Source organism: Trachypithecus francoisi, unplaced genomic scaffold (genome assembly GCF_009764315.1).
Source record: "Trachypithecus francoisi isolate TF-2019V2 unplaced genomic scaffold, Tfra_2.0 Lachesis_group7, whole genome shotgun sequence".
Lineage (NCBI taxonomy): Eukaryota > Metazoa > Chordata > Mammalia > Primates > Cercopithecidae > Trachypithecus > Trachypithecus francoisi.
In genome coordinates this window covers 54,277,310-54,294,158 of record NW_022681472.1, presented here as the reverse complement: position 1 = coordinate 54,294,158, position 16,849 = coordinate 54,277,310, and the positions used below count along the sequence as shown (strand labels likewise).

The 16,849-nt window shown below is 46.2% G+C and overlaps 1 pseudogene; it reads left to right on the top strand.

Annotated features, from left to right (window-relative positions):
- Positions 1-1,177: 1,177 nt before the first annotated feature.
- LOC117078826 lies at positions 1,178-2,070 on the top strand (annotated as a pseudogene).
- The last annotated feature ends 14,779 nt before the right edge of the window (positions 2,071-16,849 follow it).

Sequence of the window (16,849 nt, the reverse complement as noted above, 5' to 3'; positions counted from 1 at the left end):
GACACATTCAGACCACAGTAGAGTCCAAAATATTTGTTCTAAATTAGTGGGCATCTCTCCTACAAGTGATGATTCAGGGACTGGGCTCCTCCCCATCTTCAACACATCCTTCCAATAGTGCAGAGCTCACCTACATCAAGCCAGAAGGAGAAAGTGAGTGGAGATGGATACAAGATGTTCTTGTAGTCTAGGCTCAGAAGTGGCCCACATCATACCCACTGGCATGTCATTGGTCAGAACACAGTCACATGGCCAATCCTAGTTGCAAGGGAGGCTGGGAAATTTATCTACCTGTGTGGCCGGGAGGAAGAGGAATCAGGTTGGGTGAAGAGCTAGCCAGTTTACGTCACAAAAGGTCCCCACTGTTTCAGAGTTGGATTTGAATATGCTTTAGCATGCAACCCAATGTGGAAAGAGCTACAAATGGACCCAGTTTTGTGTAGGTTCTATTTGTGGGGTGGAGGGATGAGTGGGATTTTACCTAAGATGCAATCTTATGTTTCTTAGATTAAAATAATAATCATGACCTGACTCACAGAGACAAATTCTGGGATTGCCAAGTTGTTGGAATTGTGATACAAACAAGTGTAGGTGAGTCAGTTACAAGCACCGAATAGCATGGGAAAGCCTGAGAGGAAACGGTAGGCCCTACTCTGATGTCAAAATTACTCTTTTATTTTATTTTATTGTTATTATTTTTGAGACAGTCTTGCTCTGTCGCCCAGGCTGGAGTGCAGTGGCACGATCTTGGCTCACTGCAACCTCCACCTCTCAGGTTCAAGCAATTCTCCCACCTCAGCCTCCTGAGTAGCTAAGAATACAGGCATGTACCACTATGCCTGGCTAACTTTTGTATTTTTAGTAGAGACGGAGTTTCACTGTGTTGGCCAGTCTGGTCTGGAACTCCTGGCCTCAAGTGATCCACCCGCCTTGGCATCCCAAAGTGTGGGGATTACAGGCATGAGCCACTGTGCCTTGCCAAAATTACTCTTTTAGAGAAGAATATGGTTTTCAGGTCTCAGCACCACTCAGGGAATCAAATAAACATAGGGCCCTGTGAACCAGTTAAATGGAGGATGCCTACGAAAACTCCCTCTTAACACACCATTACTGGCTTGGGCGACCCCATCTGGGAGGGGTTTGTGGGTGAACTCTGGGGCTCCCGCCCACCGAGAAGATGGATGACAATGGGCTTCCTCTCATGGAGTCAGGCATGACCTGACCAAGGTGCCAACTCTTCAACAGAAAGGAACTGTGGCTTTTCTAAACCAATTTGTGGTGCACACTGTACAGTTCCTCGACTGCTTTTCTATGGTTTGTGAGGAGAAACTGGCAGACCTTTCTCTTTGTATCCAACAAATTGAAACAACTCTCAACATTTTAGACACAAAGTTGTCATCTATCTCTGACCTAGATGATGTCACAGTTGAAGTATCTCCTTTAAGTGTCACTGGTATCACAAATGGACTTCAGCACCTTCTGAAGCCACTTCAGAGCAGTTACGGAACAGTACACAAGACTCTGGACCCCAGGAAAGTGAGGGATCAGCAGGAAACAGCTTAACTGTAGTCAAGGATCCAAGATATGCTAGAGATCTCAAAATGGTTCAAGTAGGTGTACCAGCAATGGCAATCAGAAACAAAATTAGGCCAGGCGTGGTAGCTTGCGCCTGTAATCCCAATACTTTGGGAAGCCAAGGCAGATGGATCACTTGAGTTCAGGAGTCCGAGACCAGCCTGGCCAATATGGTGAAACCCTGTCTCTACCAAAAAATACAAAAGTAACTGGGCATGGTGGCACACACCTGTAATCCCAGCTACTTGTGACGCTGAGGCAGGAGAATCACTTGGACCTGGGAAGTGGAGGTTGCAATGTGCCAAGATTGCGCCACTGCACTCCAGCTTGGGTGACAGAGTGAGATCCTGTCTCAAAACAAAAAAAAAAAAAAAAAATGATATCAGAAGGACTAGACCCAGATTTTCCTGAGAGGCCAGATGCTCCAGTGCTTGATGGTGAAAGTGAGAAATTACAGAAGAAAGTTCAGATAACGAATCTTCTTTTAGTAACTAAGCTTAATTTTGATAAGAATTACATACGCATGTGTAGGGATACATTTATGCTCTATAAGAGAGAGAGCCTGAACTCTAACGTTTAGTCATAAAACATCAAATGACCACATAGGTGTCCACCACTGAGCTTCTTCTATGTTAAAAAAAGTAAAGCATTTATAACCTAAAAAACAAAAACCTTCTCTCTTGAGATTGCAAATTGGACATTAGCACATCAATCCCAATAGATATGCAACTAAGAAGCAGAAGCTTTGTGCAAGGAATGAGGCGATCAATGAAAAGGATAGTTGCACTCATCCACATTGTTGCCCTGCTCTAGCTGGGACCAGCTCCCCTGGAGCACAACAGCTACTGTAAGGTTGGCAATCAAGTTGGCTTTGAAACTGTTTATACAAGCTGATTGCTACTAGAAACATAAGAAATTCACAGGAAGTTCCACGCAAGGAACCAGAGAAAAGGGCTTTGAGCTGTGTTAGCAGCTCCATTTGAAGATTTCAGGGGTGGTATGTAGCAAAGGCAGAGGAAAGATGTTGTTAGATGAGGACCTTAACAATGGGGACTGTTTGCAACTCTAACGCCGCCAGATGTCTGATCTAGTGGCCAACCACCTCACTGCCCTAGAGACAGTAGAGGGTAGAGAGGAGGTTAGCTAGGATTTATGTATTTAATTCACAAGTAGGAATCTGTTACTGGCACAAATGTTTTCCTGTGTTGTGGTAGGAGGGACTACTACTGCAGGCAGCACCACGGGAGCAATCGAAGCTAGCTTGGATAATGAGAAGCACTTGGATCAATCCTTGCGGGAGACAGATCAGCAACTTTTGGCAAAGAGTGGCTGTGCAATTTGAGAGCTGATTTTAAACTGGAGGGGCCTTTTGAATTCCCTGTGTTGATGTGGCTAATCAAGCCCAAAGAAAAAAAGAGGCAAAATGGCAGCTTCTACAAGTGAGATGGAATACTTGAGTTTAAACTAGGGCAGCAGGGTGGTTTCGGGGCCACTGTATCTTAAGCTGAGAAGCAAGATGAATGGGAGAGCAGCTTCCCTGGTCCCACTCAGGGGACACCTCAGATCCAGCCCAGGACTTAGTACCCCCTGATTTGTCCCTCGAGGAGTGATGTTGGTCACACATAAAGCATCTCTCAGGCCTCAGCATAAGTGAGGTAGTGTCATCCCCCCGGCCACATTGAATTTTGGAGTAAGTAACTTGTGTTTTATTTGTGGCAAGAAACAACATTTTAGCTTGTAACTTGGAGGAAATGTGGTCTGTGGATATCGCTAAGGAGTCTTCGGTTGAAGAGGCGGGATGCTGTGCTCAGATGTTAGTGATGTGGCAGGGGCAGGGCAGGCTGCAGGGGCACCAGACCCCACTGCCTTAAATCCCCAAGGCTCCACACTCTAAAGGGGAACAAGAAAGGACAAGCTGGGTTGAATGAGGAGATGTAGAGTGTTGGGAGGGGTCCCATTGGCCTTAAGTGAAGATGTTTTGCTGTGAATATGTTTCCTGCATACTTCTAAAAGGGAGTTGTACAGCCTAGTTGTTGGTTCTGGAAGAGTTGCAAGGTGATAGATTTTGTTGCATTAAATTCAAAGCACAGGCCAGTGGCTTCCCATGAGAAGAGCAGTTAGAGCAATGCAAAATCCTTGGGCCATATCATCAGAAAACCCATCTCCAAATCTTCATTTTCCCTCAAGGATTTAGGAGTTGAATGTTTATTTCTTTTTACTATGCAAGAGCTGAAAAGGCCATGAGGACACTCAAATTTATGTGGGTTACACTTAGTAGGCATTTACAAGTGGGCATGTCTGGTTGAAAATAAGCCTCATCTAAGTATTGAAACCAATTGGTCAGACTTTCCGGACTGTGGTGATGGATGCTTAGCTAGTACATAATTCATTGCAATAAAGACATGCTGTTCTCAAGAATACACTGCTAGAAATTATAGTCGCAGTCTTAGGACCTTGAGCTATACCAAAACTCCTGTTGCTCTGAGGGTAAATTATTAAGTGAAAAGAAACACTTAGAATTCACTCTTCCCCTTTCTTCTCTCTGTTAGCACCTGTACCATCTGTGAAAGATTTTGTTTTACTAGACACACAAATCTGTGTGTTTGTGGAGGGGATAATTTCTGGAGGTGAGGAAAGATGTAAGGAGGATGATAGAAAAAAGCAGGGAGAGTCATGTCATAGACACACTTAATACTGTTAATTCAATCACACACTGTCAACAAGAGAGATGGTGTTAGTGTTCTATCAACCATACCAATTAGTGCCAATTTAATTATTCATCTATTTCTTTATATATTTACCCATTTGTACATGTATATCTAACTCTCCAAAAAAGCATCTGAGTCAGCTGACATGTATTTTATCCTATTCCTCCTTCCTTCATTTATTCAACAAATAATAGTTAAGGCCTTACCATGTGCTCATGAAAATACAGCTTTGAGCAAGGCAGATAGATAAAGGGTAACAGATAGGGCCACATGTTAGGAATGCCTGGGGTTCTCCAATCCGAACAGCAGTTCCTATCTCTCTATTTCACTATTTCCGGAAGTAGATGAAGGTGGGAGGACAGCGTCCACATGAGTCCATATGTGTTTTCACTAGGGAGGGAGGGAGTGCATTTAGTGTTTCAGCTGCACTTGGCCTGTGGGCTCTACCAATTTTGATTTGCACAGTGTTTGAGTCAGGTTGCCTTCTAAGATCTTCCAAACCCATTTTAGCCAGCTGGTTTTTAGTGCAGTAACCACCAAGATACTCCATTATCTCTAGATCCTTGGTTTTTAATTTTTCCCCTTTCTGACAGCCCAAATTAGAAATAATGTGGAAAAACTTAGAAAACACAAGTGCAGAGAAAATAAATACGACCAGTTCAATGGCCTTATATCCTAAACAAAACTTGATTGTTGGGTCTTGGACTAGGGGGTCAACTTTTTCTTCCTGGACACATGGCACTTTCTGCCTGAGGAAGGGACCAACGAGGGTATTTGAGAGGCACAGGTCTTCCTTCCAGCACCCAGCCTGGCCAGAAGGCATCTGTCAGGGGAGGTGTAGGAGCCTGCTCTGTGCTCTAAGACAGCTGGGCATGAGTCAGAAGGGACTTAAGGGCAGTGCAAGCCCCCAGAGCCAGGCTGATCATATTTTTCAAGCCTTAAAATGGAAACACATGGTTTGACGCAGAAGTTACAACAGGACAGAGAATCTGGAATTAGAAAATTCACATTGCAAAATTCACATTGCAAGGTGTGGTAGCTGGGTCCAAAGTGGGATTCAAAGAGATGCAAGGCTTGCTTTTGGTTGAACTGATAGCCCATCTGTGGAACTCTGAGCACAGAGCCTTTGCTGGCCAGAGAACATGGAAGACATCGATGGTAGAGTTGCCTTGGGAAGGAAGAGAAGTAGAGACTGAAGGATGAAGGGAATGGCAGAGGGTCAGTCCTTCACAGGCTCCTCTTGCAGACAGAAGGCTTAGAAGGTAAGTCAAAGGGGCTGCTGTTATGAGGAGGTTGAGAACACTGGTATAAGCAGAGGTGCTTTGAGGCTCATGGACTAAACGTGGGAGACACCCTTCTTCTATCTCTGTATGGAGCTCAGCACTGCTCTCGCATCTCATGGGCTGGTGACTTTAGATGCTACAAGACGTGGCATCTCTCCTCACCCAAAGTAATCAGCGTCCTCCAAAGGGCATCATCAGCAGAGGATTTTGGGAAAGCTTCAGGTGAGTGGACTGGAACATGAGGCTGAGGAGACAATTTCGGGATGAGAGATCCTGTGTGATAAGAGAGAGGCAAGTAGAGGAGTGTGAGGTCAGGGTGTTCATGAGATTTAAACAAGGCAAGCTGAATCACAGAAACAGTAGAAGACCACATAGCAACAGGGACGTTTTCTTTCAAACTCAAAATTGGGTCACATGGTAGGAGATACAGCTGGATAATAGGATAGAGTATCTGAATCCAGAACTAGTCCAGAAAAATGGCCAAAGCTGTGTCAGATTAATTTAATGGAAGGTTTCATTTGATTAGATTCCCAGGCTCTGGCTATGCATGTTCATTTATCCAGCCTATTGTCTAAGCAGAATGGGAACCCACAGTCAACTTGATAGAACAGCAGGAGCGCTGCCAGCCAGCCTCTGGCTTTGAATTCTTTTTCTGATCTAACATTTTAAGGAGGATGTGTCAGGAAGGCCTATTTAGAATACAAATGATTGCTTAAACTCTCTTAAAGGCTTTAAGAGTATATTGTAATCATTGAGTCTTTCCTTAAGCCCAGCAGAGTATTTGAGAATAAATTGTTGTGCATTTGAGTGAACTGAAATTGGGTAGACTTGCTGAATTTATGAGCCTTTCTCTTCTCCTGGTCTTTCTCATGGCCATGGCAATGTGCACTTTCACTAGCTTGTGAAATGCATATGAAGTATAATTTTCCCCAAATCGATCTGTTCTACATCACTGAATCTTAGCTATTGCATTTTTATGCCAGAATCAAATTTAGCTTATTATTATTGTTGTTGTAGAAAATAATTATAAGCCTTTCATTGTCATGGCACTTCACAATTTTATAAGAATTCACAAATGTTATTTAATTCCATCCTCACTATAACACTGAGGACCAAGGAGAAGGGGAATCATCATCTGGGCCTGCAACTCCAAACTGCTCCCTTTTTCCAAATGGCAAATTGAGGTTCTTAAAGGCTGGGTGACCTGCACATAGCCACACAGATCTAAGCTGTGCAAGCAGGAAATGTGGAAGCTCAGGGGAGCGGCCCTGCCAGTGGTGAGTTCTGGTCTCATCAAGAGCTCTCTGCAAAGCCAATGAAGTGGGTTTGATCATCTCTACCTTGCAGGCTCACTGTGAGTGCAATGGACATGCAGGTGCCAGCACAATGCCCGACCCGTGCCAAGGGCTTAGTTGCTTCCTTTCTTCCCCCATATCCAAGAGATTGCAGGTTCCGTTTAGAGATTCTGAAGCCCACTGATGTTGAGATGTGACAGCATAAAGCTTTTCCCTCAATCAGCCTGGAGGCTAAGGGGCCAGCAGTCATACTATGCATGCACACACACACACACACACACACATATATATGCACACGCAAACATCTGAGTGTGCTAGAAGGTGAGCTCCTCCCGGAATTTCAAATCTACAGCAGGTTAAGAGGAAGACAGCTCTTCATCATCAGCTACTGTTCTGGTCTCTAGAATCAGCTCCATAAATATCCCCACCCTCTCTCCACTACACTCACATTCATGGCAGTCCACTCGTCAGCTCTAAACTTTACAGCTCTCTGAGTCTTTGGCTTTCAAGTTGAGCTGGTTCTCACACCTGCCTGCTGACTTACACATGATGTTTGGCCTCCTCCAGTCCCAGTGACTCTGCTCAGTGTATCCTCACTCCCTCCCTGTCTGGTGCTCCCTTTGCTCGCAGGTTGGTGAAGAACGTAGGAATAGCCTGGAACACTCTCTGTTTGAGCCTTGCACTCTCTTAGCAAGCTCAGCTTGAGTCAGGAAGGGTGGGGATCACAGGGTGTCACCACTGTGGCCGCCTCTTCCAGCCTGGACTCCAGGGCGAGAACCTTTGCCATCACCTGGTCCAACTTACTTTTTTTACAGAAGGGAAATTCGTGCTTAATTCTGGACTTAAATGACCTGAGCAAGATGTTTCCATTCATTTGTGGCAGGATAACTGGATCAACATCTCTTATTTACCCCTCCTCAGGATCCTCTGGAAAGAGAGGTACCCCATTTAGTTTCAGTGAGGAGTGAAATTCAGAACACTTAACTGGAGTGCCTTTAGCCAATAGCCTGCAGGCAGATGTCTGGAGGCACTGGTTCATGACTCAGGGACATCAAGGCTTGCTTGCGGGTAACTGTCTCAGTCTTTTCCTCACACTGTCTCCTCATGTTTTCAAGGGGGCTGCTGTACCCCAGACATATGTCTGTATATCGCACAGAAGAAAGAAAGTAAGGACATTGCCAGCAAATGTCTTGCTTCTCATCAGCCTATACTGTGTCTCCCAACCACTCCTAACTGCAAAGGATGCTGTGAAAAAAGTGCATTGTAGCTTCTCCAGCCTCTATGGTAGGCGCAGATAAGGGATTAGAATTGGGGGTTACTGATTCAATGTATCAGACAGCTCTCAGTCAGGCATGTGAGGGCTAGAGCCAGATTTAACTAGATTTAGAAGGAAAAAGTATGTTTCTTTCACTTGCATGTAATGAAGGAAATCTATGCCCTTCATACACTTAATAAACCTGTAAGTCTCTACTAGGGGCAGGTACTGTGCTAGCTAGACATTACAATGTGTGGGGGCAGACACAAAGCTGGGAACAGTAGACACTGGGGACCCGTAGAGGGGGGAGGTTGGGAGTAGGGGAAGGGTTGAAAAATGATTGGGTACTCTGCTTACTACCTGGGGGATGAGATCATTTGTACACCAAATGCCAGCAACACACAATTTACATGTAACACACCGGCACGTGTACCCCCGAACCTAAAATGGAAGCCAAAATAAATAAAATGAAATAATAAAATAAAATGCCTGGGGGAAGGTAAGTAAGCCAATATTCAGTTAGCAAATACTTACTAGATGTTTATCATGTGTCAGGCCCTGGAGGTTTGGAGAATGAAGATGCATCCTTGGTTGCCCATAGCACCCGGTCTACTTTGGAACAAGAGTAGTGTGCAATGGGAACATAAAGGAGGGTACCAAATTCAGATGGAAAAGGAGTCCTCCTGGTGGAGGTGACACTGACCTGGGTCACCTTATGATATGGTTTGCCTGTGTCCCCACTGAAATCTCATGTTGAATTTCCATGTGTTGTGGGAGGAACACAATGAGAGATAATTGAATCATGGGGGCAAGTCTTTCCCATGCTGTTCCCATGGTAGTGAATAAGTCTCATGAGAGCTGATGGTTTTAAAAAGAGGAGTTCCAATGCACAGCTCTCTCTCTTTGCCTGCTGCCATCCATGTAAGATGTGACTTGCTCTTCTTTGCCTTCTGCCATGATTGTGAGGCTTCCCCAGCTATGTGGAACTGTAAGTCCATTAAACCTCTTTCTTTTGTAAATTGCCCAGTTTCAGGTATGTCTTTATCAGCAGCATGAAAATGGACTAATATACCTTAGTCTCACCATTTCAGGGGAGGCATCTGTATTTCCTGACCCACCGCTAATTAGGCTCTGAGGTGTCTAGGTTCTAGGCCATGACAGAGGGCATCTTTCCAATTAAGTTATATTCTACACACAGTGACTGAGTTCCTACTCTGTGCTTATGACATTTACAACTAAGAAGAGAGAACGATAATAAGATAATAACAATATTACCACCACCACCGTTTATCAAGGGCTTACTATGTGCCTATGGGCAAGTCAAGTCCTAAGCACTTTATATGCATTAACTTATTTAAGCCTCAGAACAATCCGGAAAAGTGACATCTCCCCACTCATCCAAAATTGTCACCCCTCTCCTAGAGGCACCATCAGAAGTGGATTATCAGAAAATTTTAGCTGAGTGAGAGAGGGTGGGATAGGGCTATGGGGATTAGTAGACTTTCTGGGGACAAGAGGTCCTATATGAGAACACTGGGGCAAGAACAGGAACTTTGGAATATTGATATCTCTGGGGTCAAATAGGCCAGATTCATTACAGAAATAATAAAAGGCTACATAGCTACAAGGGCCTTTTTTGCACCCAAACTGAAGTTCAGTCAAGTGATTGGAGACATGATTGCACAATGAGATAGGTTATCTGTATTCAGGACTGGTCCTTAACTTGATTGTGGGTTTTATTCAATTGACTCTCTCAACCCTAGTTATTGTGTGCTTATTCATTCAGCTTATTGTTAAGCAGAATGGTAACCTACAGTCAACTTTTATTTTATTGATTTATTTTTGAGACAAGGTCTCACTCTGTTGCCCAGGCTGGAGTACAGTGGTGTGATCATGGCTCATTGCAGCCTTGACCTCCCAGACTCAAGCAATCCTCCCACCTCAGCCTTCCAAGTAGCTGGGACTACAGGCATGCACCACCACACTTGGCTAATTTTTTATTGTTTGTAGAGATGGAGTCTCGCTGTGTTGTCCAAGCTAGTCTTGAACTCCCAGCCTCAAGTGATATTCCTGCCTCAGTCTCCCAAAGTTCTGAGATTACAGGCATGAACCACTGCACCTACCCCACAGTCAACTTTTAAAAAGCCAGCAGGAGCATGTCCCGTGGAGAGAGGCTAGAATAGAACTCTGAGAGACAGCATATAGTTTTTCTGGCAAAAGGACAGGGTTTGAGGAAACTATATTCACTGTAAATGGAGGCGATGTAGTTGAAAAGACTGATCAAAAGAGGATAAGCACTAAATTCAGGGCATAAACTCTGCCTCAATCTCAGGCTGACCTCTGAATGATGCATTTGTGGGGATTTGAGCTGCCACCCAGGAGACAGAATATGCAGTAAGAGTTCAACCAAGTCAACTGCCTGCTGAAACAAATCAAATAAAACAAAATCTGCATATTTCCCCACAGCCATCCTAAGCAGCCAGTGTCATTTCTCTTGTTTTAGAGGTAGTGGTAGCAGAGGCTGAGGGTGTCCCACCATATCCTCTTGGCACTTACCACAGCACTGGAGGGCACTGGAGGTTTGGAGGATGAAGACATGTCCTTGGTTGCCCATAGCACCCAGTCTACTTTGTAACAAAAGTAGTGTGCAAGAGCAGTGTGTGACTCTGCCTGAGGCTGTCTCTGGTGGCTGGAACCTGCTCTACCTGGGCATAGGGCAGGCCAGAGGGACACAGGTATGATCCCTGACCCCCTCCCCAGGGTCAGCCTTTAAACAATGACTGGTGGGAATTGGTGGATCAGTATGCCAGCTCCTTTGCCCTGGGGTTAGGGAAATGGGGGATAATTCCAGGACATGTATTCTCCACTGCCTCTAAGAGTTCCCCAGCAGGATTAAGCTTCTGTTTTGTCACTGGCTTGACAATGATCTTTCACTGGCTTACTTCCCTTCCTTACCTGCTCCCCTGCTGGAGCTTCCTGGGATCACCTCCCAATTAAAACACCAGCAACAGAACCCCCATCTTAGGGAGTACTTCTATGGGGGAAACAAAACTAAGATGATGGGGGAGCCCAGGCTCAGAGGAGTTAAGCAAATTATCCTGGGTTCAAGTAAATAAGTGGCAGCCAGAACTCAAGTCTGGGGCTTTTGGACTCACAGCCTTCTAAACGCCTACCCTGAGCTGGGGGTGTCTGAGTCTCTGAAGTCAAAGGGGACCTCCTGCAAGGCAGGCCCACCTTCAAGTGGACGGCTGTAAGTGTGGTTGTGTGGTGGGGAGGAGTCCGCTGCCCTTGGCCTCCCTCAAATGTCAGCATCTGTGGGAACAGCTGGAGACTAATAACTCACTTTTTACTTCTTCACAATTAGTGCAAGGCCCAAGAAAGTCATCAAAGGAAAGGTCAGGCCCTCCCCAGAGGCTGCTCCTCCTCTTCCGGGGCTGCAGTGCCCCCAGTGTGGGATCTCCTCTCTCAGCTTCTCACCCAGGGTTTCTCTGGAAGGGGTCAGAGCAGATGCTAGTCCCCTGGGGCTCTGCTTGGAACATGTGCTCATCAGTAAAGGTTGACAGAGAACATACTGCAGACTCCTCCCCAGGGTAGGGCAAGTGCCACCTGGCAGAGTCTCTTCTAGGGCTGAGGGAACAAGCACAGCCTGTTCCTAAGACATGTCCTCCTCGCCTGGCGGGCCCTGCACAGATGAGGCCCTCAGGAGTTGGGACAAACACTCCCTGGGAGGAAGAGGCAGATGGTTCATGCTGAACTCATGAGAGACCACCCCAGACTCCCAGGACAGCAGGACCCCTCCGTCCCGCAGACACGGAGGCAGAGGAGAGCTCCTATCTGGCTTTGCTCTGCTATACTGAGGACACAGAACCCTCCCTGTTTCTCCTGTGGGGCCCAGACTTTCACTTCCTTCTAGAAACTCAGCCTCACCAGGAATGAGCCAAACACAGACTCCTGGGAGCTCTGATCCCTTGGACTCTCTGTAAAAGGGCACAGGAATGTGTTAGGATGCTAGACCTGGCTCAAGATATGCAGGCCAGGATAGTCTTTCCACAGTGATATGCAGGTCTGGGGGAAAGATTCCGCTATAGCTGAATGATTTAGTGGCAAGTGCACCGGCCTTATGGTTGGGAGGGTCTGGGTTCAGGTCCCTGCTCTGACTCTCCCCAAAATCCCTTAGGAAAAAGAAGATAATGATGCACTGAGGATGCTACCTTTGTATAATTGCTAAGTACTTAGTAGGTGCTAAATAAATGGTAAAGCTGTTATTAGTACCAATTATACCTGGGGAAGCATAGAGCAGCAAGGATAGTATAATCTTATATATGTAAAATTGTATACTGATAGGATGTTTACCAAACATTAGTAGTGCTTATCACTGGATAGTGGGATTTGGGGGTAATTTTTACTTTCTTCTTTTATTTTTCTGGGTGTTCCTTGAATTTTTTTTACAATGAATGCACACAAGAATAATTGCTCATCTATAACCTCAATTGGCTCCAGTAAAGGCTGGATTCTTGATGTGCTTGAGTGTGGAAGTTTGGGACTAGGCACTTGAGGGAATTTTAATTGCTCTTCTTAGTAGAGGGAGAAGAATGTGGGTTCCCAGAGCAACCTGAGAGGAGATGAGCCTGGGAAGAGGGAGGGGAGAAGAGGTAGCAAGTTGACAAAATCCCATGTGGTCGGCTACATGATCTTAAATCTCCCACATGGTCTACTACCCACTCAGATGCTTGGTGTGAGTGACTGCTGTGGGACATGAATTGGGGTCACATTTCACATGCTGTGTGGGGTCGGACAGAGGCAGCATCTGAACACATATAATCCACAAATGAACAATCCATTCTGTTTTTCCAGGAATCCGCAGAAGCCTTGGAAAGCCTTGTGAGTTCCACAGGACAGAACTTCAGCTTGAAATTTGGCTTGAACTTCAGCCAAATTGTCCCTGTTATCCATTGCTACACTAAAAAACCACTTCAAACTTATTGGCATCAAAAAACAACAATCATTTATATCTCTCCAGGTGCTGGGGGTTGACTGGGCTCTGCTGGGTGGCTCTTGCGTGGGGTCTCTCCTGCGGCTGAAGCTGGAGTCCCAGCAAAGCCTTCCCCATCCACATGTCTGGTGTCTGGGCTGGAAAGGCTCAGGCAGTTGGAGCTGGAGCAACTGGGGCTTCTTGCAATTTCTCTCCATCTCTATGTGGTCTCTGCATGGTGCTGGCAGCCGGGCATCTTCAGGGGGCTGGACTTCTTACGTGGCTGTCCATGGCTCCTAAGGTGTGTGTCCTGAGAGAGAGAGAGCCAGGTGGAAGCTGTGTGGCCTTCCTGACTCACATTTTGGAAGTTGCACAGTCAATTACATGCACTCTATCAGTTGAAGCAGTCAAAAGGCCCACCCAGATTCAAGGGGAGATGACACAGCCGCCATCTCTCAATGGAGGAGTCGCAAAGTTCTGGAATGAGCATATGGGATGGAAAGTAATGTTGTGGCCTTATTTGGAAAATACAGTCTGCCACAGGACATTTCACAGATGTTGAGGGGCAGGGCAGTCCCCAGCTGATATCTGAGTTACAATCAGGAAAAAGCAACAAAACTATTTTTTTGAAAAAAGGTAAAATATTAACTGAAGTAGACTTCAAATCAAATCTAAGATTATTTAGAAGAACATGGATGATGAATAGGGACTTTTATTGTAGCAGATTTACTGGAATTGGCTGTGAAAATCATAATGAAAATGAACAAGCCAGAAAAAAAATGTTGCTCTTTCGTTCAAAACTTTCTGGATGGAGCTAGCAGTGCTGGAAATGGAACAGGAAAAGCCTGGAAGAGGGCCCGAGGGTCAGAAGGGTTAGACGTTGGCTGTTGGCAGGGAAGGCAGGGATCTGCGTGAGAGAGATTGTTGAGCTGAGACGTTCAGGGCAGAGCCCAGATGGGTGCAGGAAGGCACAAACCTCAGCATGGCAGGCACCTGCTGTGTCTACATGTCACCTGCCTCTGCTACACACGTGTTCCCTTGTGATGACACTTGGGGGCACAGCCTTGGGGCCTGGGAATATGTTGCCTTGCTCTAGGCTTCAATAAATGAATCCAGGGCTCACGGGCTTCGTCTTCCTTTCATTATGGAATCCCTGGACTTGGACTTCAGCAACCATCTCCTGCAAACGATGGCCCTTCACTTCAGGGAATTGGCTCCCTCTCTTGGGGCTCTGGCTTCTCACTGACTCCGCATTCTGGAGTCTCTACAGTCAGACCTGGAATCCCTGAGCATGGGCCTGGAGGGAGTCTAAGCATCATTTGGGTTGGAAAGCAGCTCTTGCTCACCACCAGGATCTGATAGTTGGGTAGCAGCTTCTGTCAAGAAGAATCATGAGGTTGCGTTTGGGCTCAGAGGGGAAAGGGGCCTCGATCAATGGGCAGTGGAAGGTGGAGTGGTGATACAAGTTTGCAAACACTTCTGAACTCTGTTTTAGTTCTGGGCAGCAATTGAGGGTGACCCTCCTGAAGCACGTGGCTGTCTCTCCTTTCCTCCCAGATCTCAGGGCTGGCATTCCATGGCCTCCTGTAAGCCACACACCATTCTCTACTGCTCTCAGTTGGTGACATAGTGGCCAGTTCTTGCTCTGGCTTCCTTTTGGAGACGGAGGGCAGTAGATTGGCAATTCATTCTCTTTAGATGAATTTTCTTTAGATGAATCACTCCCTTGATCTTCTTGAAAAGACCTCAGAGATCGTCTAATTTTACCCCTTATTTTGCAAATAAGGAAACTGAGGCTAAGAGAGATAGAAAAGATTTGCCTGTCAGTCTTCCCTTCAGCATCTCAAGGAGACCTTGCCAAGGGGCCCACTTGGGGCATGGCACAAAACCCTCTTCCCACTGCCAAGATCCCCCCTCCAGTCTCCTTCCCTGCCATGGCCAGGCCACATGGAAACTCATGCCAAAGAGTGTCAACTGGGAATGTGGCTTCTTTCTTGAAATACGCTATGGATCAGCAGGCAGCCCCCTCAAGACCCCAGCAATGAAGTTTGCTTGAAGCTCGGCACACAGTAACCCAGAAACATATGTGGTGAGCAATAACAGTCATAAATTTTATGAGATTATGTGTTCCTAATGTGAGATTTCAGGCTGATCTGTTTGTTGTGTTATGCCAAACTTCAGCATGATTCAATCAAGTTGTGCTTAATCTTCCCTTATTTACTCTGGGTGGGGGTGAGTCACGGAGTGTGTCTCTAGTCCAGTCTTCTGAACTAATTTACCCCAAGGATTTTGATGGACTGGTGATTTGTTCTCTGAATATTCAGAGTTTATTTACTTATAGCATTAGATGAGGTCTGGATTACATGCAGTGAATGTCTGTAGCCATGTTCGGGACCAGAACCTCTTTGGGGAGTCCACACTAGGAACAGAGAGCACCTTGCAGGTTTCACAATTTCCTTTCAGTCAAGGCCAAATCATGCAAAATATTTTGTTACCTATTGATGAATTCATGGGATTTAACGCTGTGGCCTCTTTATCACAGAGAAAGGCGTTTTGGCCAGCTCCCTGCATCTCTGACCCCAGGCGGTGTGGATCTGGAAGAAATGGGGAATATTGCCATCTCCTTCAAAGATGTAAAAGCCTGGAAAATTTGCCCGAGGCTAGGAGTGACTCCAGCTGCCAAGCATCTCCATCTCCCAGTGTCCAATTTTTGGCAGCCTCGGGGGAGATGGGAGCATGCAGATGGAATGCAAGGTCTGTGTCCTCAATGCCTCATCTCAGAGCTCTGAGGAGATGTCGAGTTCCCTAGGACTAAGAGCGGCGAGGCGCAGCCTGTAATCTGATGGTGAGGGTTTGGGATCTCCTGGCTTCCATGAGATGGGTGAATTGGGGGTTTTGGCCTTCCATATTTGAGGTTAGCGTGGAAAAGGTTTTCCTTGATTTCATCTTTGATCATGATGCCCTCTGTTCCAGTTTGCTCGGACTGAGGGGTTACCAGGATACGGGGCTTTCACAGCTACAGGGGGAAAGTTGTGGGAAACTAGGAGAAGTTGGTCACCATAACTTTGATGTTCCTTGACTTTGGCAAGTCATGCCCTAGGATGTAGCCAAAGCTTTGGGTAGGAATGGGAGGGTCACTCTTTCCTTCCCAAGTAGCTGCTGCATGGCCTCGGATCTGGGAGCAAATATTCCCCGTCCACCCCAACCATTGTAAGAGTGAAAGTTTTCCTGCTCAGTTTCCCAGGCACGCAATGCCCTTCTCTCTCTGCTGAGGGGTGGCAGCAGGTTTTCCTGCCAGTGTGGGGCATTGACCTGCTCTTAGTCCACGCTAAGAGAGAGGGAAGCCCACAGCCTGCTTGATACGCTGTATTAGTCCATTCTCACACAGCTATACAGAACTACCTGAGACTGGGTTATTTATGAAAAAAAAAAGAGGTTTAATTGACTCACAGATCCACAGGCTGTGCAGGAAGCATGGTTAGGAGGCCTCAGGAAACTTTCAGTCATGGTAGAAGGTGGAGGGGAAGCTGGCACGTCTTCCTGTGGTGGAGCAGGAGACACAGAGAACAAGGGGGTAACTGCCACACACTTTTAAACCATCGGATCTTGTGAGAGCTCATTCACTATCATGAGAACAGCATGGGAGAAACCAGCCCCAGGATCCAATCATCTTCCTCCAGGCCCCTCCTTCAACATGTGGGGATTACAATTCCATTTGAGATTTGGGTGGGGACACGGAGCCAAACCACATCAGAGACAAA